Genomic DNA, 21999 nt, shown 5'->3' on the forward strand with positions numbered 1-21999 from the left:
CGATTTGATCAGCAGATTAGCTATTAGTTGAAGCAGTTCAGCTATGGTCCCTTTCAGTTCCTTGATGACCCTCGGGTAGATGCTATCCGGTCCCGGGATTTATCACTCTTAAGCCTATCAATCTGCCTATACACCTCCTGTAGACTGAACACCTATGCTGGAAGAGACTACAAGGAGCTTTAGAAGACATTGTCACAGTATGTCTACATTTCGAGCTCCCTAGTTTTGTCTAGCCCAATTATATTGACTCCATTGATGTTGCTAGATACTACTATACAGTTAGAAAAGCTAAGCCTTGCAAAAATTTAAGACACAGCATGCCCATTCAGTGTCTGTCTTCAGGAGCTCCCTATCTTATTTCTTATGCAGCTAGCCAAGAAATCTACTTAATGCCACAATGTCTATACTATCCTAATGAGGTTTATAAGTAGGAACATAGCCAAGAAGCATTGACGAGATTTTAATATGCTGTTTCTGTCACAGTCTTTTAAGCAATTATTATTCTGGACATTGGTTAACATAGCTTTTATCAATTGAAAATAGAGAAGGGTTTTATTTCTTTACTTAACCGTTTTCTCTTGTTACTTTACACTTTTAGTTCATTCAGAACCAGGGCTTAGGTCTGGCATTCTGAACTTCCATTTTTTCTCCCTATTTAGACAATTGTATGTGGAGGCTTTCCTCTGAAATTTTGCTAGTAGATATATTTGATAAGAAATCTGAATTGTGATTACTGCAACTTATTAAATGGGGATGGATAATATGTAAGTTCGTTGATGTAATTTAAGTGGATTAAGTTATTATGTGATTGTGATGTAACTGAATGCATTTTGTAACTGGATTGCCCACAAACTATTATGAATGTTTTTATTGTTAACTGCTTTGTTATAGGCGGTCTAGAAATTCTAGAAATAAATAATAAATAAATAAATAAAGATTTCCCAGTTAGTATGTGGCTGGTGGTGCTACTAGATTAGAACAGGATCTACTTCTGGAAGTCAATTTGTGGAAAAATTAATTTTGTTCTAGGAGTGAATATTCCGTTGTCATATGATGTAATTCTATTTGGGACATTGTTAACATCCAATAGTCCAATTGATAAACATAAAAGTAGACTTCTTATAATGACTGGGGGGGGGGGCATTCAATTGATCACTAGAAATTGGCAAAATTGGGACCGTTTAAATTTTACCTTTTGGTGGGAAACACTTTGCTTATACTATCATTACGAAAGAATGTTAGCAGAACAATCTGGGAAAAGTAAAAACTTTAAAGAAATTTGGAATCTAATCATTAGAGTCCTTCATTAAACAAATTAATAAGAACATAAGAACGTAAGAACATAAGCATCGCCTCTGCCGAGTCAGACCAAAGGTCCATCGTGCCCAGCAGTCTGCTTCCGCTGCGGCCCCCCCAGGTCAGATTAGTAATTCATTAGATTAAGTTTTCTTTGCACACACATCCAGGGAGGGAAGAACGGATGGGTAACTTGTTTTATTAATTTGCAAGTAAATACATGGTGTTTTTTAAAAAATTCACTGAATGTATACTGTTTGCACTTTTTATCTGCTTAGAAAATCAATAAAGTTATTATATATATATATATATATATATATATAATAATATATATATATATATTATATATATATATATATTATATATATATATATATATATACAGTGGTGCCTCGCATAACGGACGCCTCACACAGCGAACGCTGCGCACAACGAACTTCTTGTCTTGATTCGTACAACGGACTTCGTTTCACACAACGAAGTCGCCCGAGCTGCATCGTTCAGTGGCGCTACATATTTTAAACCTCCCCCCGCCGCCACCGCATATTTTTAAACCTCCCCCCCCCCCCGCCGCCTGGGGACAGGACAGGACATTCCCCTCCCTCCCACCCTTTACACGCACATGGCGCGGGATTAAGCCGAAACTGTGCGCTCCTGGAAGCCTTTTCCCAGGCGAACAGACAAGCCGGAAAAAAGTCTTGTCTTCAGTTCCCTCCTTCCACCCAACTCGCCCTCAGTCCTTCCCCCTCCCCAACCTGAAGAGCACAAAGGTGCATTTACCCGCCTGAGAAAGAGAGCACAAAACAAGCCCCCCCCCTCCCCCGCCCAAGTCTCGAGGCCCACTCCGCAAACCCTCTCCCCCAGAGGTGGCCCGCGAGGACTTGCGCCCGGTTCTGCGCTTACCTATCCGCTGCCAGGCCTGGAAGAGTCCGCACAGCAGCAGCAGTAGCCGCCCCGCACCTCCAGCTCCGCACATCTCTCCCGTCCCCGGCCGCCTTCACCAAACAGAAAACTTTTGGGCCTCCGGTGGGAACTGGCGTCCCAGGCCACGGTAAATGCGTCTTGATGCTGGTCTCTCTCTCTCTACCTGGGCGGCCCCACCTCTCCCCCGTCCCTCCCCGCTCGATAAAGTAAAACCCTCTGTACCGTCTCTGCAGGGAACAGCCGATGTTAGTCAGGCTCAAGAGCTAAAATGAGAATTGTTTAACCCTTCCGCCTCCGGTTTAACCTTTGGTAGCAGGTTCGGGGCTCTTTAACAAGGATCGCTTCTCCTAGAGCAAAGGTTCTCAACCCGACGTAAGAGCCAGACAGGTTTGGAAGCGTGCGGCTGGGTGAGGGAGAGGGCTGGCAGACTCTGCATATAAGGTGAGGTGGAGGGAGGGAAATGTAGGGCTGCAGAACGAATTATTTTCTTTTACATGTATTCTTATGGGAAAACAGGGCTGCAGAACGAATTATTTTGTTTTAAATGTATTCTTATGGGAAAACGCGTTTCACACAACGAACGTTTCACATAACAAACTTGCTCCTGGAACGGATTAAGTTCGTTGTGTGAGGCACCACTGTATATATATATATATATATATATATATATATAAAAGAACAGGATCTGCTGATATATAACCTGTTCTCAAATACATGAGAAAGAGACATCTATGTGCTGGTGATGTCCAGCATGAATAGGGTTACCAGATTTTTAAAGTTAAATGAGGGGACATGTGACCCTGTCCTGTCCGCCCCAGGTCATGCCATGTTTCGCCCTCAGCCTAACCCCATTATACCCCCAGTCACGCTGCCACACAAACCTTCGTCATCTTGCCTGAGCTCGTGGCCATGTCTGGAGGGCCTTGAACATGTGCAGATGTGACAAGATGATGTCATACACACAGTGGCGTACCAAGGGGGGCGGTCCACCCCGGGTGCAAGCCTTGATGGGGTGCTCCCGGCCTTGAAGCCATTGGCGTCCGGTCCCCCCGCTGACGTCCGGTTCTCCCCCTGGCGTCTGGTGTCTGGATTCCCCTCCCCCGCCCCTCCCCCCGCAACATTTACGGTAGAGAAGCAGCCTGCAGCAAGATCGCGATGCCAGCGATCTTTGCGCTGCTTCGGTGCTGTTTCCTCTGCCGCAGTTCCGCCCCTCCTCTGACGTTAGACACAAGGGATGGTGTGGAGGGAGGGGGATAGAGATACTGGATAGGAGGGTAGTTGGGAAAAGAAAGGGAGAGATGGTGGACCCTGGGGTGGTGGGGAAAGAGGGAGAGATGCTGGATGAAAGGGTAGTTAAGAAAAGGTGGATCTGTGGAGGGAGATGAAAAAAAGGAAAGATGTCAGACTTCCTGGGGAGGGAAACGGAAGGGGAGGACAGAGATGGCAGATGGATGGTTAGCATGCAGAAAGAAGAAAGGAGACCCTGGCAAGCAAGTTATCAGAAGACAATCAGAGCTTGGACCAACAAGATTTGAAAAATAACCAGACAACAAAAACTAATTTTATTTTCTGTTTTGTGATAACAATATGTCAGATTTGAAATGTGTATCCTGCCATAGCTGGTGTTAGACCGTAAATGTGAGCTAGGATTTAACAGACAAAGGAAAAGTCCTTTTTGTTTCTTTATTTTATTTATACCACAGCGTCAGTGTGATTAGGAGAATCCAAAGGGGGATGAAAAAGCTATAAAATAAACCCACCAGGATGTTTGAAAAAAAACACCCAATTGTGCAGGAAAATCAAATCGAAAAACCAATTCAATAGGCTGAATCGAATCAAAATTTTTTTCCCTGAATTGGGCAGCACTAGTTTGCACTACTGTCTTAGACTTTAGGACCTGGGATTGGAGAGAGATGGCATCCTCAGTACTTTAAATTGCAAGTGAAACGAGGATTTGGTCAGACTTTTGAAGGGTCTGCAGAAGAAAAATATTGTATAGGCCGGGGACATGAGGCAGCAGGAAACGGGAACTTTTCTTCCTTCTATTTTTGTGAATGGCAAGGCTGAGGATGTCAGAGAGTTCAGTTAAAATAGATGCTTTATAAGAAAATATAATAATGTGTTTTATAAAGTTTATAAGCATAGCTGGCCTACCCGGTGAGGTGTTCCTAGTGGTGGTGGTGGTGGCAGCGTGTCAATGTGTTGAGAGGAAGAGGTGGTCTGGGAAATTATTTTGAGCAAACTCCGGGCCCATTTCCACCCCCCAATTAATCCACTCCACTCAACTGGTTCACACACTGAGTGGGTCTTTGGGTGTTGTTCCTGGGTAGTTGTTTTGGGATCTCTTCCAGTGGTTTGTCAGTATCTCCTTGTGGTCCAAGGAAGGAAACTTTGTTAACCTTAGCATTGACCTTCAGAATATGTTTGTAACAGCGCTGCTTGTGTGGCATTAGGCTATGTAGTGATCGAAAGAAAAAACCAGACCTTTGCACATTTTTGTACTATATGGTGGGTGTATGAGGAGATTCACATTTCCTGCACAGCTAAGTCCATGTGAAGTTACCTTGTGCTGTATTTGACATCTAGCAAGGTCTGTGTTTGGAAGGAAAGATCTAAGCTTAAAAATGAAGTGGCCAGAAGTTATTGTAAAAACAGATAGCGTAGCTGGTTTTAAGAAAGATTTGGACAAATTCCTGGAGGAAAAGTCCATAATCTGTTATTAAGACATGGGGGAAGTGTCTGCTTGCCCTGGATCGGTAGCATGGAATGTTGCTACTCTTTGGGTTTTGACCAGGTACTAGTGACCTGGATTGGCTACCATGAGAATGGGCTACTGGGCATGATGGACCATTGGTCTGACCCAGTTAGGCTATTCTTATGTTATGTTCTCATCTGTAGGGGCCCTTGTTTTCACTTCTTATTTTAATGTATTTTTTTCTGGGAACTTATCAGTGTTTTTTATAATGGGAACAAAAATGGAAGAGAATTAATGTGTGTGGAATGGGGGGGGGGGGGGTAACTAATTTCTTCAGCTAAATAATTCAATCCACCTCAACCAGACATAGGAGAACTCACGCACCTTTCACACACCCTCCAACCAAAAACGTCAAAAGAAAAAAAACTGTTAGACAACCTCCTAACACTCGACCCCCAACTCTACAACCTATTGACCTCAACCAGACTACAAAACCTTCAAAAAAGAAATAAAAACCCTTCTATTCAAAAAATACATAAAACCGAACTAACACAATCAGAACTGTCCCAAGCATCACCTGAAACTACTCCATATGAACTTCTGATGTCATGACAATTCAGACATAATTTATGTTATGTTTGGATTAATGGTTACATATATGAGGTTCAATAAAAGAAAATTTTCACTGCCTGTTTCTATTCTGACCATTTATTCCATTTCATGGTTATTATAAAAATATTTTTTTACATGGGGGGTGTCAAAAAATGATGGGCCCCGGCTGCCACATACCCTAGGTATGCCACTGCATACACATGCTGTGATGTCATCACACCGCATCCGAATGTGCTCAAAGGGGCCCCCCCAGGCGTGGCCACAAGCTCAGGCTTTCCAAAACCTAGACAAACTGCTGGGTTTTGGAAATCCATCCAGACACCTGGACATCTGATAACCCTAAGCGTGAACATCCATTTTTTTAAAATGGAAACAACCAAATTATAAGTGGAGCAATACAAGGGACATAGATGACATTGTGGCAGCATACGAGGAATGTCATAGGAATGTCCACAATATGAAATGTCTATATATGGAGAGTGGAGAGAATAACTCCTGTCGGTGCAGCAGCTTTTTTGATTATTTAGGGCTCGGGAAACTGAATCGGCAGCTAATTTTCTGTCATTCAAGCACTGCTGGAGGATCGTATCGTTCATTTTTTTGGATCAAGTAGTTTCTGATTAGTACATTATCATTGATATTTTGAATGGACTGAATTTGTTAATGAAAGATAAATGGAGTGATTTTATGACTGAACTTATACATATGGATACATAAGAGCATAAAAATTGCCATACTGGGACAGACTGAAGGTCCATTAAATCCAGTATCCTGTTTCCAACAGTGGCCAACCCAGGCCCAAATACCTAGCTAGATCCCAAGTAATATTGCATTGTTTTGATACTGTACCTATAATAATGGAGTTTTTCTGGACTTGTGATGGGAACTGATTGTGAGATCCTGTGCTGTAAAGCATTTGCATAAGTTTCCTGAGGTCCTGTTTCTCCATTCAGTGAATGCTTTTTTTTGTGAAGCATACCAGTTTGTTTAAGATGATTATGTGATTGTTTCACATCATAAAATGGCCGCATAGATGTCCGCTTGGAGAGAAAGAAGGATGTTGAAGCCAGTAAGGAGGGGGCGGTCCGCCCTGGCGCCATCTTGCTAGGGGCACCGGCACCCCTCCTCTGCCTCCTCCCCGCCACATGCGCATACCCCTTGCCTTCCCTATATTGCTGCGCACGTCAGCATCGGTGCTTTCTCTGATGTCACGTCTGGGTCCCACACCTAGAAAGTGACGTCAAAGGGTGAGCCGACACCAACGGGCATGCTGCTCACATTGGAAAAGTTAAAAAGGTCCGGAGAATGAGAAGGGAAGCATGCATGGCAGGAGCTGCGGGGAAGAGGGCAGGGAAGTGGCACCATCGCCCCGGGCGCCTCTCATCCTCGCTATGCTACCGGTTGGAGCAGTGGTCTGAAAATGAGGGGACCCTTGTTCAAATCCAACTGCAGCTCTGTGTGATTCTTTTTCTGAAATTGTGAACCTTCCAGGGTCAGAGAAATACCTACTGTAACTGAATGTGCATTCCTCAGTAGCCTGCAACTTGAAGGCGGCGTTGGGAGTGCATATTTGTTTTGTTAATTTATGTCCATGAGGTTAGTGGTATAATTGATTCTGATTACATTTTTGGTTTACTTATGATACATGGATGGAAGTTATTTATGTGCACTTTATATTTTTAGGAATACCCCTAGCATTTCATGATGCAGTGACATTTTATTGAGTAATGTTACTGTATTGACCATTTTGAATTGTGATAGTCTACCAGTTTGCAATTTTTACTACTGTGCTATCCACAAGTAAGCATTTGTTTTTGCTTAGACTACAAGAAAGAAATGAGCAGCCCTTCCCCCTTCCCCTCTTCCCTCTCCCCCTCCTCCTCCCCTCTTTCCACCTTCCATCCCTCCCCCTCTCCCCCTTCCCTTCCCCCCTCTTGTTTTAAGAATTACTAATACCTTTTGGGTTATAAGATTAGCTTAAATCATTTATACATAATCGAATCTACAGTTTTATGCTCATGTATCAATATGTTCATTGTGTCTCATGTTACCATATTTTGCATACGTATGATTCCTTGCTATTAACATTCTTTTTTATGTATCACACATACTTTACTTGATTATTTGAATGTTTTAGTAGCAGACATACCTTTGCTCCACTATATATATACTTTTTTGTAGTTTCTAAATTCTTTTGCGATTTCATTCTGGTTTCTGCTTTGACAGAATCATTAGATTACTATCTCAATTAACAACCTTTCAAAAAATGTTATTAAAAAAACATATTTATTTCAAAAATCTCTGGTTGATTCTTCCGTTTCAAGATGATTGTAGGATAGAAATTGTCTTATTTTCTAGTTGTGCTCAAGAAATTTTGTCAACTGAGTCAAGCCCTTTTCAAGGGATGAATCGGTATATAAAGTCAAGGATTGGATTGGATCATAGTGCTATTGTAAATTATATGCAACATAGTTCTTTGGTTCTTGTTCGCTTTTGACTAGCACTTCTTTTTCCTTCAACGGTGAATTCTAGTTCAAAATCAAGGACTAGGGAGAAGCAACTTTTCATAAGTCATTGTGGTGGAGCAGCTGCTTTCTGCAAGAGCTGTGGTTCATTTTGAATAAAAAAATAAAAATAAAGGGCATTTCTCCTAGTTTGCAGAAAATTTTATAATATAGTGGTGACTGTATGCCTGTGTCCAATTGAATGATAAAGGGTTCTGTATTTGAAATATCAAATATATATCCAGGCGACAGGGACACAGAATCAGGATACTGTAATTGATAAATGCCTGTCTCTTGATTTCATGCCACCCTTTGTATTTGCAACAAAAGAATTGACCCCTTAATTCCACAGAAAAGTAAAAGTCTAAAGCAAACTGTGAAGTTTGATGATGTTGATGTCGGCTTTATTGATATGAGAAGAAAGATGTTCAAAATCTTAAGAACAATGAAGTACATCCACAACTTGAATCAATGAAGCCGACAAAAGTAACATCGGACTTCACAGTTTGTTTTGTTTTGAGTTTTTTACACTTTGTATTTTTTCAGTACTAAGGTTTTACTGGATGTTCCCTTCTTTCCATTGGGCTCCAGTAACGGAGTCAATTCTTGTTTTTTTTTGTTTTCAATAGCTGGGCCAGTTCTGTGGAACTCTACCAGCTCTTGCAACATTTCACAGGCAGCTAAAGACTCCTCTGTTTTGGCAAGCTTTCCATATGTATTGCATAATCAGTGTTTGCTGAGCTTTAAGTCATGCAAGCTGGTATGTAAGTACTTGTAAGAGCAAGATAAAAGCACTGTTTATCTCTTTCATAGATGGCCATGCTTTCTTTAAAGTTTTTATTCTTGCTCTATGAAGGGTCCTTTTTGTAAAGCCGCAATAGCCTCTTCTCCCTCGAACAGAGGAGATTGAGAGGGGACATGATCGAAACATTCAAGGTACTGAAGGGAATAGACTTAGTAGATAAGGACAGGTTGTTCAGCCTCTCCAAGGTAGAGAAAACGAGAGGGCACTCTCTAAAATTGAAAGGGGAAAGATTCTGTACGAACATAAGGAAGTTCTTCTTCACCCAGAGAGTGGTAGAAAACTGAAACGCTCTTCCGGAGTCTGTCATAGGGGAAAACACCCTCCAGGGATTCAAGACAAAATTAGACAAGTTCCTGCTGAACCAGAACGTATGCAGGTAGGGCTAGTCTCAGTTAGGGTGCTGGTCTTTGACCAGAGGTCCGCTGCGTGAGCGGACTGCTGGGCATGATGGTCTGACCCAGCAGTGGCAATTCTTATGTTCTTATGTAAATGTGACGCAGCCCACAAAAAATGAATGGGCTGCATTGCATTTGCCACCTGGGAATCACTACCCCAGCTTTGTAGAAGGGGCCCTAAAGGTTTATTTTAACTTTTGATTTTATTTGGGGGGTAATATTTGGCCAGCAGTATATTCCCCCAACTTCCCCGGTCTCAACAGGCCTCCCCCAGGCCTACCTCTGATCCCTGGTGAACCAGTGGGGGTAATGGGCACTACTCACTCCTGCCCCTAGTGGCGGTGTACTTAAAATGGCAGCTGCGACCTCTTGTGGCATCCTCGTGGTACTACTACTGTTTAGGGGGGGAATGTTCTGGAAGACGGGTTTCTTAATGTTGTGGGCTGGGGAAACTGAACAGGAAGAGGAGGCTGTTTTGGGGGTGGGAGGGGGTTCAGAGGGGTAAAGACGGACTTTGAAAGTTATGCAGACTCCAGCCAATATTCAGTACTAGGACCCACTTAGTTAGACTGTTTATGAGCTATCCTAACTTGTCTGGGTTAGCTATATAAGTGCCGGCATTCACATAGCTGTCAGCTTATCCCCAGTACTGCCCTTTGTACCGCCTCTAACCTGTCCACTTTCTACATGGCTCTCCTGCCCTCTTAAATCGTTATTTATATTAGGCAATTTAATTTCAGGGGCTTTTTTTTTTACCAAAGTAAGATCAGTTTTTTTGCACTTAACAGCACTTTTGTGCCCCTTTACTAAAGTGGAATGAAATCTGGGCTTAATGCATTTTAAGGCAGGGCTTTCTCCGCGTGCTAAGCCCAGATTTAATGCTGCACTTATGAGGAGATTTTTAAAAAATGTTTTAATATGTTTAATGTTTTGACCTGAAACAAAGGACATATGACCCACCCCACCCCCGGCTCTGCCTTTGCCCCATCCCTGGCCAGACCCCAGAAGCTTGTTTGGCAGGGCTGGCTTACAAGGAATCCGGTGGCTCTCTACATCTTATCTCCTTAGCACTGCAATTCTATTTTCTTCAGGTCTCCAGCAGCTCAGCAATGTGAGCCTGCTGCCATTGGCCTGTCCCGGAAGCCGCCTCTCTGCAGGTTCCGCCTGTGAAGGCAGGCCCAAGGCAGCAGGCTCACTTCTCTGAGCTGCCGGCAGCCCGAAGAAAATAAAATTGCAGCGCTGAGGAGGTAAGGGGGTGGGGGGAGCCACTGGATCTTTTGTAAGTTGACCCTGCCAAACCCAGACAGACTCCATAATTTAAAAAAAACATCCCCCCCCTGTCCCTCCCGGTCGCCTTCAACTCAACCAGTTCCTGACCCAGTCTGTTACTTTGGAGCCCATCCCAAGGGTACTCAGTTTATTTACAGTACTAGACACCTGTGTGGAGCACTGTCAAAGGGGAGCGCCAGGACGTCTAAGTGTAGTGGGGGGTTCCCCCACACCTCCCCCTTAGAGTGCAAAAGGGAAAGCCTAAAATCAGCAGAAGCGGCGGTGCGTAATTGTCGGCGTGCTGTTGTCCTCTGTGGTTTTGACGCGTTACTGGGTTTACCACACCTATTTGCTTTTGTCTTCTGTGATCCCACTCCCAGCGTGTCAGCTGTGAACACAGAACAGAAATATTTGTTAAGCAATTCAGCCTTGTCTGTATCAGCTTCTACATAGGCGGCCCCTTCACCTTTGAGCCTCACAATTTGTAGTTTTTAAATACTGTGTCTGGCATCTAAATTCATCCCCTGGGCATCAAGGATGAATAATGACCCAATAGAGTTTATTTAAATATAATGCATTGCTTTACCACATTTGTTCTAGTTGTAAAGTGAATACCTTCTGACTCAACTAACCTTCTGTTACAAGAAGCTGGTAATTGCAGTGGAAATAAATTCCCATGTAATTCACAATTGTTACTTCACCTTCACACTATATATGTGGGTGGTGCTTTGTTTTTGCTTTCTTTTGTTTTTTTCTTTTATTTATTTATTTATTGCAGTGCTGTTTGACCTGCTTCTAATCATATACTTGCAGAATGAAGAAAAGCTGGGTTTTTTGGTGCCAAAATTGGTTCATAGACAACGGCGCGAAAGACAAAAGCGCGCGCCGACAATTGAGCGCAGCGCGGAGGTGTGCGCCGCACAAAATTACAGTTTTTAGGGGCTCCGACGGGGGTTTTTGTTGGGGAACCCCCCCAGTTTACTTAATAGACATCGCGCCGGCGTTATGGGGGGTTTGGGGGGTTGTAACCCTCCACATTTTACTGTAAACTGAACTTTTTCCCTAAAAACAGGGATAAAAGTTAAGTTTTCAGTAAAATGTGGGGGGTTACAACCCCCCATAACGCAGCACGATGTCTATTAAGTAAAGTGAGGGGGTTCCCCCCCACACCCCCCCGTAGGAGCCCTAAAAACAGTAATTTAGAGCGGCGCGTGCCTCCGCGCTGCGCTCAATTGTCTGGGCGCGCCTTTGTCCCGGCGCGCTTTTGACTTGACACCCCAAAATTTAATGAACTGATGCCTGTTACTCACATACACTATGAGGGGGTGCTGAAAAATTCTCATCCCCACCAAGAGAATGACGCGGATATGGTTCAATCAATGATCTGAAATAATGTCAGAAAAAAGAATTTCGTTTCTGCAGATTGGCACGTAAAGAAATAAGATAACACTCTTTTCAGCTACAGTGGCAAAATAACACTCAGAATTTAGGAAGCTGGTTGGTCGGGCTGAGAACTTTTTATCACCCCCTTGTATATGGCACCTATTCTGGTTCAGAGCAGGCCACGACTGTGCTTTATCAGAAACAAGCACTAGAATAAATCAAGCATAAAGCAGTGAAAGCTGTCAAGGTACTGTTATAGTTTTAATGCTTAAAGGATGATGTAAACTCCTCACAAGAAGGGCTCTAACGGACCTCTCAAAATGTCACTGTGTACAACAGCCTGAATCTGTGAATTCTAGTTTAGTGCAGATTTGTGACTTTTGGCTTTCAAGGAGAATCAATACGCGTGACCTTTAGGGATAAGGGAATTCATGGATTCGTCTGACATCAATGGCCTTCTAAAATACTTATTTGGATCAAGACTGTCCATACTCTTATTCTGTTATGTTTTGATTCATTCTTTTGTTTTTTCTTTATTGCATTTCAAATATTATATGATTACAACATCATTTCAAATAAACAGTAACAGTTGAATCATTACAAAGATATAATTCAAAAGAAATCAGAAAAAACAAAAGTTTTTTCCTTGCTGTTTGTTAGTCCACTAATTGTGGGGGAGAGAGTTTTATAAGGTCGGATTAATTCAAATTCAAATCATAATAGGAAAACCAACTGGCATACCTGATGCAAACCTAGTTTTATACTCAAGAACCTTCCTCCTGTGAATCACTTCTGGCTCACGGTATCAGGAAGTGATGTCAGAGGAAAATCCAATGCTGGCGCGAGGAGCATGCTGCAGAAGCCACTCAAACTGGTGACAATTTAGAGGTACGGGGGTGGGGGAGAGGGAAAACGTGAGTGTGGAGTCGTGGGCGGGAAGGCGTGGAAGGAGCGGGGGGTATGGAGAGTAGGGAGGGGCAGGGAAGGCGCCTCCTACCCTTACTACGCAACTGATCAGTTGCATAAAATAGAAACATTCAAAACGGTGCATCCTAGAGTTCTGCTAGTGTGTCAGATGGAATTATGGCTAGGATTACACAGTTTACGTGAACATCTAGGGCACAATTTGGACATTTTGGGCTAGGCTTGTTTTTAAAACATATAAGGGCCAAAAAAGTTCCCAAACTTACCAGGTGACTTTTGGAGGGATGAAAATATGGCCCCCCACACATTCTCTCAGTGGTCACTTACCCCCTCTTGTCCCCAAAGATCTGCATGAAACAGTACATATCTGTCTCTATGACAGCTGCAGATACTATGGCCAGCCTTAGTAGAACTGCAAGAAGGTCTCTGGAGTAGCCTGGTGGGCAGTGCAGTGGACTGCAGAGAAGGGGATTCAAGCTCATATGCCACCCTAACTAGTGCACTTGTGGTGAAAAGTGTCAGCCCACCAAAACCCCACTCTACTGCCATATGAGTGTCACCTGCAGGCATAAAGGCTATTGGGGGTAGTAGAAATGTGGGTACATTAGTTTGGGGGGAAGTTTTGGAGTGTTCACCACATAATGTACTTGCTGTACTTCTTTGAGGGAATAAACAGTCAGATGGATAAGGGTGAATCCATAGACATCATTTACCTTGACTTCCAAAAAGCCTTCGACAAGGTACCTCACGAACGGCTACTTAAAAAACTGTGGAACCACGGGGTGCAAGGGGATATCTACCGATGGATCAAACACTGGCTAGCGGGCAGGAAACAGAGGGTTGGAGTCAAGGGCCAATACTCAGATTGGCAATGGGTCACGAGCGGAGTTCCGCAGGGGTCGGTGCTGGGACCTCTACTGTTCAATATATTTATTAACGATCTGGAGGTAGGGACAAAATGTGAGGTTATCAAATTTGCTGATGACACCAAACTCTGCAGCAGGGTTAGAAACACGGAAGACTGTGAAGACCTGCAAAGGGACCTAACGAGACTGGAAGACTGGGCAAAAAAGTGGCAAATGAGTTTTAACGTAGAGAAATGCAAGGTCATGCATGTAGGGAAAAAGAACCCGATGTTCAGCTACAAAATGGGGGGAACACTGCTAGGGGTGAGTAACCTTGAAAGGGACCTGGGGGTGATGGTAGACACATCACTGAAACCATCGGCGCAATGTGCGACAGCCTCAAAGAAAGCAAACAGAATGCTGGGCATCATCAAAAAGGGTATCACAACCCGGACGAAGGAAGTCATCATGCCGCTGTATCGCGTAATGGTGCGCCCGCACCTGGAGTACTGTGTTCAATACTGATCGCCGTACCTCAAGAAGGACATGGTGGTACTCGAGGGAGTGCAGAGGAGGGCGACTAAGCTGATAAAAGGTATGGAAAATTTTCCATACGCTGACAGGTTAAAAATGCTGGGGCTGTTCTCCCTGGAGAAGAGGAGACTTAGAGGGGACATGATAGAAACCTTCAAAATCCTAAAGGGCATAGAGAAAGTGAATAAGAACAGATTCTTCAAACTGTGGGGAGCCACAAGCACTAGGGGTCACTCGGAGAAATTGAAAGGGGACAGGTTTAGAACAAATGCTAGAAAATTCTTTTTTACGCAGAGGGTGGTGGACACATGGAACGCGCTTCCGGAGGAAGTGATAGGCCAGAACTCTGTACAGGGGTTCAAGAAGGGTTTGGATAGGTTCCTGGAGGATAAAGGGATAGAGGGGTACAGATAGAACTTGAGGTAGGTTATAGAAGTGGTCAGAAACCACTTCACAGGTCGCAGACCTGATGGACCGCCGCGGGAGCGGACCGCTGGGCGAGATGGACCTCGGTCTGACCCAGTGGAGGCAACTTCTTATGTTCTTAATGTAGTGAAATGTATACCTGGCACCCTTAATGTGAAGTTCACAGCAATGCCCCCTACAGTGGCTCACTGATCTGTGTGGCCAGTCCATTAAAAATGCTGGCCCCTCCTACATGCAGATGGCTTGTTTGGAATGTTTTTAATTTCGATGGGTTTTTTTTTTTTGGGGGGGGGGAGTTGTTTTGATAATGGCAAAAAAATTAGATGTATTGCTGGGATGTCTTGTAGGTTCAAAAATGGCCATTTCTCCTGCCCTATATCCTATCGAAATGGCTCTCTGTATCTCTAATTCACCCTTCTTGGAAAATAAATTTCTTTGTCTGAGTAACTTCAGCCTGCAAAATAAGGGCTCCTACGAGTGTCGGAGCATTTACCTCGCTATCCCGCACTAAAAACCTCTAATGCCATTTAGTAAAACCCAGCATAAGTGAAGTGCAGGCACCCTATGTCAAATGCTCCCAAAGCCATGTAGTGGAGCTGAGCCAGAATTCTTGCCTACAGTATAAAATGCCTTTTCATCCCAGACAATCCATAATATTAACATATTTTTTTTTACCTACGACTTCTGCTCATCCAAGTGAGCAATTGTTATTTCACTCACATGCTGGACTGTAGCAGAATACTGGCATTCTGTATGGAAAGGACCAAGCTATGTTGAAAATAGCTCAGTTACATGTCTCTCGTGATCCAATAAGGCGAAGGAGGCAGTTTTAGAAGGGGGTTAGCATCATTACTGTTTTCTCAGGTTACTTATTGGTATTTTTTTGGGGGGGGAATTCATCAAGAAGTGTTGTTGCCTTAACATACCTTAACCTACGTTAAGGAATAAGTGTGCTCTAAATGCTATAAGCCCATAGGTATAGAATGGGGTTTAGCATTTAGCATATACTAATTCTTTTAACACGCATTAAAGCCATAATGCTGCTTGATAAATTCCCTCCTTTATGACCAGAATTTGCTTGGTCTTTAAACATTTTTTTTTTTTAATTGTATGTTCTATAGTTTTAATAAATGACCTAAGTAGCGGTATACATACCTCTCCCGTTATGTCTCTCATATACCGTATCTCACTCCGGTCCTCAGCGGCACCACCTTGGGCTCGAAAAACTCTCACTGTTCAAGGCTTTAAGTGTCAGCTCTTCATTGGATCAATAACTTTCACTTTTTCACTTTTAATTATTAATATACTTTTTTGTACTTTGCTTGTAAAGATATATACTAGAAAAATACTTAGCTGGGTGGTCTGCTCTCAGGCATATTGCGCCAACATGTTTCACCCTGTCGGTTTTTTCAAGGCTACATCCCTAAAACGTAAAACATTGCGTCTTATTTTCAAAAATAAAGAAGTTAAGAACTCCCAAAATGCCCTCCATATATATCCTCATAATATAAATGAATCAAGTGTCTTACCTAAATGCTTACAGCCAGTTTCCTAGACCACAGCTACCATCAAAGATGGCGCTGGTGACTTCTATCCAGTTTAAATATCAACGCCCGCCCATCAGCTGGTGACCACGCAACAGTGTACGTTATCAGCTGAACGGGCTCGCCGTGGAACTCTTAACAACTACTAAAATAAACTACCGATTACATGGAATGGACCCCCTCATGATTTACAGATCCCCTTGCAGAAAATTAGATTAACGTGGACCACTCCAGCTCTGTATTCAGCCCATTAGTTGTCACTATATTTAAGCTGTAAATCCATCTTTGTTCTAAAAAGTTAAGCCTTTCTTCCCAGTTACCACCCTCCCTCCCTTCTGGTATGCTGTCTATCGCCTGCCAACGTAACTGGGCCACTGTATGTGAGAAACGGTTATATGAAAGACATAATGGGAGAGGTATACATACCACTCCTTAGGTCATTTCATTTGAATGTTCCTAATTAAATATTTAATAAAGCATTAAGTGCTATTCTTGAAATTTGACTATATTTTTATTATGCAAGATTTTTATGGTTATAAACCTAGAACAAAAGATATGGGGTCTATAAATGTTTAAATAAAAATAAAGGGGCACTAATGCACACCTAACACAACCAAAATGGCCTGACATGGGACATGCTAAAGCATTCTGCATTAGTTTTGCCCTCTGTGCATGCTAAGTGTGCGGCATTTGCTTAGTATGAAATATGCAGTCACAAACTAATCCCTCCCCCTTTTTCAAAACTGTAGTGCAGTTTTTAGCCACGGTGTTAACAGCTCAGATGCTCATAAAATTCTGAGTGTTGGAGCTGTTACCACCACGACCGGTGCTAAAAATCACTCTACAAATTTGTAAAAGGGGGGATAAAATAGAAATACATAGACAAAAGTTAAACTGAACTACCAAGAAGCTGAACTCTGCATAGAATGCAACACCACAGAAACAGTGATGCATGTCCCCTAAAGCAAAAAAATAAATAAATAGAAATTTTTTCTCTTCTCTGGTTTCTGCTTTCCTCATCTTCTCATCATTCTTTTCCTTCCATCCACTGTCTGCCCTCTCTCTGCCTCTTCCATATGGCATCTGCTCTCTTTCTATGCCTCTTCCAGAAATTGTATGCCTCTCCCTTCCATCTTTTCCTCCCCCCATTAGTGTGGCATCCAACTTCTTCCCTTCCCTCCTCCAATGTTCTGGCATCACTTTCTTCTCCTCTTCTTCCCTTCCCTCTCCCATACCCCCATGGTCTGGCATTTCACTCTCTCTTTTCTCTTCTCCCCCACTTCCATCAGCATCTGTCCCCTTTCTTTCCCTTCAACACAATTCCATCCAGTACCTTCCCCCTTATGTCTCTCTCCCCTTTCCTTGCACACCAGTTTCATCAGCATCTGCCACCTTTCTCTCCCTCCACCACCCTTCCATACCACCCAGCCACACCACCCTTCCATACCACCCTGCCCCTTTTTCTCCCTCCACTACCCTTCCGTGCTCCTTTCTCTCTCCCTTCCTCCCTCCAAACCAATGCTATGCAAGGTCCCGCGATGATTGCAGCTGCCGGCTCTGCTCCAGAAGAAGTAAGTGACGTCGTAGGGGGTGGACTGGCAGATGTGGGGAGTTGCTGCAAGGTTCCATGATGATTGAGTCTGTCTGTCCATCCCCCTCTGATGTAACTTACTTCTTTCGATAAGAGCCGGCAGATGCTGTCTTCACGGGACCTTCCTGCACCTCAGCGTGACTGCTGGTTCCATCCCCCTCTGATGTCACTTGTTCCGGAGCAGAGCTGGCCACATTGTCGTTGACGGGGGGGGGGGGAGGGGGGGGGCCGCGTTGTCGTCATGCCATTGATGCCGGGGGCTGGGTGGGTGTGTTTTGCATTGCCCTTGCCGATGTCGGGGGGCCCGCGTTGCCATTTGAAACAAAAAAAATTAAAAAGGTGAGTCATCTGCCCTCCATCAGCGGGCCGCTCATTGACAATTTCAGGTCCTAGGCACATGCCTACCCTTTAATCCGGCCCTGTCAGTACATATAAGCTAGCAGCATGTACAGATCTGAAGAAGGTGTGATGTGGGAGTGATATGGGTTAACTTTCAATATGTATATGTGTATTTTGTTGTTATGGAATGGCAATACACTTATTTATTTCTCGATTTATATCCTGCTTTAAACCAAAGCAGGTCACAATAAAATGTACACAATATAAAACAAACTAATCTATATAAAAACTCAAATTCACAATATCATAACATTCATATCAAAGAAAAGATTTCTCTGCATTTCCTACCGTAAAAGGTTGCATATACAAAATATTTTTCCATAGAATTTTATCTTTTCAAGCTGGATTACGAGATTAAACCCTTTTCTGTCATAAGAACATAAGAATTGCCGCTGCTGGGTCAGACCCAGCAATCCGCTCACGCGGCGGCCCTCTGGTCAAAGACCAGCGCCCTAACTGAGACTAGCCCTATCCTGATAACAAACTCTTAACTCCTCTTTCCTTTAGAAAACTGCTAAAGGCCTACTTATTTGACAAATTCTTCTGGATGTGATTATAATACACTACAGTCTCTTGATTGTTGTTAACCGCATTGAACTAAGCGGTTACTGTGGTATATAAGTGAATTTGTTCTGCTATGTTAATTTTCCCCCCAGTGTCATATGGCAATCTGATGTGCTAACTGAATAACACAGAAACACCCACTGTCCACCCTCTGTAAAAATACATTTTAGCACAAGGTGTATCACTGTATGTCCTCCTTAAGCTGCGGTAAGCACGTTACCTGCCCTAATACCTTTTAAAATAACCTCCTTATGAACACGCTGACTAAAAGCTCGACTCTTACTCCCCCTCTTTCCTAACTTGGATGCTCTGCTTTGGTTTTGTGCTGCTTCTATACTAATGATTCCTCAACTCGACAAATGTATTTGATGAGACCAGATAAGATACCCAGTAATAGAACCTGCCAAGACACAGATAAATGTCAAATTTTTTTTCTACATCGCCTCAAAGAACCCCTAATTAGCTGGAAAACAAACACCTAAATTACAATTTATAAGCATCTGAAATAGAAGCACTAAGTATAATTTAATTTGCATGTCAGTAATGTAGGTCTCAGTGAAGCAGACAGCTGGATCTCCAAGTCATCAATTTTCTGGGTCACTGTTGGATATTTAGATCTATTTTTTGATTCAAATATTTTCTACATAATTAGATTGGCTAAACACAGCTGCTAAGTTAGGATCGAATTCCTTTGCTCCTGGTTCTCAGGCTAGGTAGATTTTAATTTGTCATAGAAGAATTAAACTGCCACATTGGTGAACCTTTGGATAAGAAACCAGTAGGGAGATACATTCATTAGTTCACATTCAGTTCTGCCATGTATTAACACCTTCCCCTCCCCCCTCTAGGATGACCTTTTCAGATAGTGAAAGTTGGTCTCTTCCTACCTTTTATGTTATCCATAGCTATGCCTTGATGATCCAGCTTGCTGTGGTAAGATTCACTAAGCAAACCGATTGGTTTGCAACCCCTTTGTGACCCGATTTCTCTCCGACCCAATTCACTAACCTCTGTCCCGAACATCCTCCGATCCGCCCATGCAAATGAGGGGGAACGGCATTCAAATTTAGGCAGGCAGCGATTCACTAAACAAAATGAGGGCCACTGACTGGGCTGACCGATCCAAAAATAAGTGACTGCTGAGGACCAGTCGCTCAGGTTCTTTCCGACTGCCCTGCCTTCTGCCGCCCTGCTCTCTGCCCTGCTTCTCTGCTCTGATCTCCTGCTTTCAGCCCCCAACTTTCCAGCTCTGTCTTGCCGCCTTGTTCAGCCCCAACTCGCCTGCCCTTCCCCGCAGTCTGAGCCCTTGGTTTTAACCCGCGGGTTTAAAGCGGGCTAAAACCAGGGGCTCGCGAAGTAGAGTTTTTATAGTTACAGTTTGGGGATGTATTGTCACCTCAAACTTGTATCTTAGTTAAAGTTTGTTTTCTGTTTTTATAAGTTTGTACACCGCCTAGAAGGCTGATTGGGCGGTATAAGAAATTTTAAATAAACTTGAAGAGTCCTGAAAAAAACAAGGCGTTAAATGTAGGATTTGTGTTTTGTCATATACTAACATTGGCATTAGTGAGCAACCACTGGAAAAAAAAAAGTATGATAAAGGCTCCCATTAATGTTAGCACACTGGCCGAATAGCACGTACATGGCAAACATCACACAAAATACTTTAATGCATCCCACATTAGGCCATTTTCCTACGTTGCACACACATTAGCATTTAACATGGTTTAGTAAAAATGCTCCATAGATTGTGAGCCCACTAGGGACAGAGAAAGCACCGTTATATAATATGTAAACCACTTTGGTTATACTACCGAAAAGCGGTATGTCAAATGCACTACCTTTACCTCATACCCCTTTGTTCATAATAAGATGTTTTTTTAAAAAATAAAGTTTGTATTTTTAAATGATACAATTATGATTGCAGGACATGTTTTCTTGATGTGCGCTGCAGTGTTATATATTTTTATCGAATGTTGCAACTCACTCTTGGATATAATGATAGGATGGGAAATCAAATTGAATAAACTAAATTGAAAAACGTCTGTTAGAGCAGAGCTTTTTGTTGCTGCCGACTTGAAAAAAAAATATTGATCTAAATGGAGAAAAGCCAAGCAAAGTAGCATCTTTATTTTATAATTCTACCCACAGTCATGGAAACTATTTATGTATTTCTCCATGACCAATCAATAAAGACACTACAAGGAAAAGATAAGGAGAGCACAGCACTACCATAAGATTCCTCAGTGCAGACAAATTTAAAAGGGGTTGAGCTTTGCAAATAAGAAACTTGGGGTTCAGTAGGTAATTTCATTGACTTTTTTTTTTTGTTTGTTCAATTACTCTCCTTATTTAGCGGTCAATTTAAAAGTAGTGTAAGAACATAAGAATAACCTTACTGGATCAGCTCAATGGTCTATCAAGCTCAGTAGCCCGTTCTCACAGTAGCCAATCCAGGTCCTTAGTACCTGGCCAAAACTCAAGCAGTAGCAACATTCCATGCTACCGATCCAGGGAAAGCAGTGGCTTCCCCCATGTCTTTCTCAATAACAGACTATGGACTTTTCCTCCAGGAAATTGTACAAATCTTTCTTAAAACCAACCTTTAAAGCAGTGGTTCCCAACCTATACCCCACACCCCTAGGAAATGTTTGATTAATGTTTGCATCCCCTACGGAAGTAATATCACAACCACCTGGCAGCTGGTTGAGTGATGACTCGTGACTTGTCACTAAGGGACACAAGCCACTCTGTCACACTCCCTGAAACTCCCTCTCGCACCCCTGGAGCTGTGGGTACCCCAGGTTGGGAATCCCTGTGTTATAGTCTCTGGGTTTTATAGAAAAAATGTTCACGCCTAGATTAGTATTTTATTTAGATTGCATTTTAGGGAGCAAGATAGCATCAATTTAGAGCACAGATAGCAGCCCCCCATTAATGCTGTTTGTTTGTGTTTTTTCAATTGCTGACCACATGGAAGTAGAAATGGCAACATAAAATTTTTTAAAATTGTATTGCAAGAAGACTGCTTGATACACTAACCCCTGTTAAAGCTTATAAAGTGAAATGGCAGAGCCTCCGTTGGGATTCAAGCTAAGTGTTTCCTACAAAATTTTTCTTTTACTGATTTTTGGCGTATGGGCAGTTTTTATGTGTTTTTTTTCATTTGATAAACAAAGAGATTGTGAAATTTTGTGGGCTAATGATAAAATACATTACTCCAGTAAAGTCATTAGGTTGGTTCCCATGCCTGAGTGTCTGAGGTCCTTGTTCCTCACATCTTATTAATA

General features: G+C 42.8%; 1 protein-coding gene across 8 annotated transcripts in view; it reads left to right on the plus strand.

Moving 5' to 3' along the window:
- RGS6 (regulator of G protein signaling 6) overlaps positions 1-21999 on the plus strand; it is a 497670-nt gene that overhangs the window by 141704 nt on the left and 333967 nt on the right. The window lies entirely within an intron of this gene.

This window comes from Geotrypetes seraphini, chromosome 7 (genome assembly GCF_902459505.1).
Source record: "Geotrypetes seraphini chromosome 7, aGeoSer1.1, whole genome shotgun sequence".
NCBI lineage: Eukaryota > Metazoa > Chordata > Amphibia > Gymnophiona > Dermophiidae > Geotrypetes > Geotrypetes seraphini.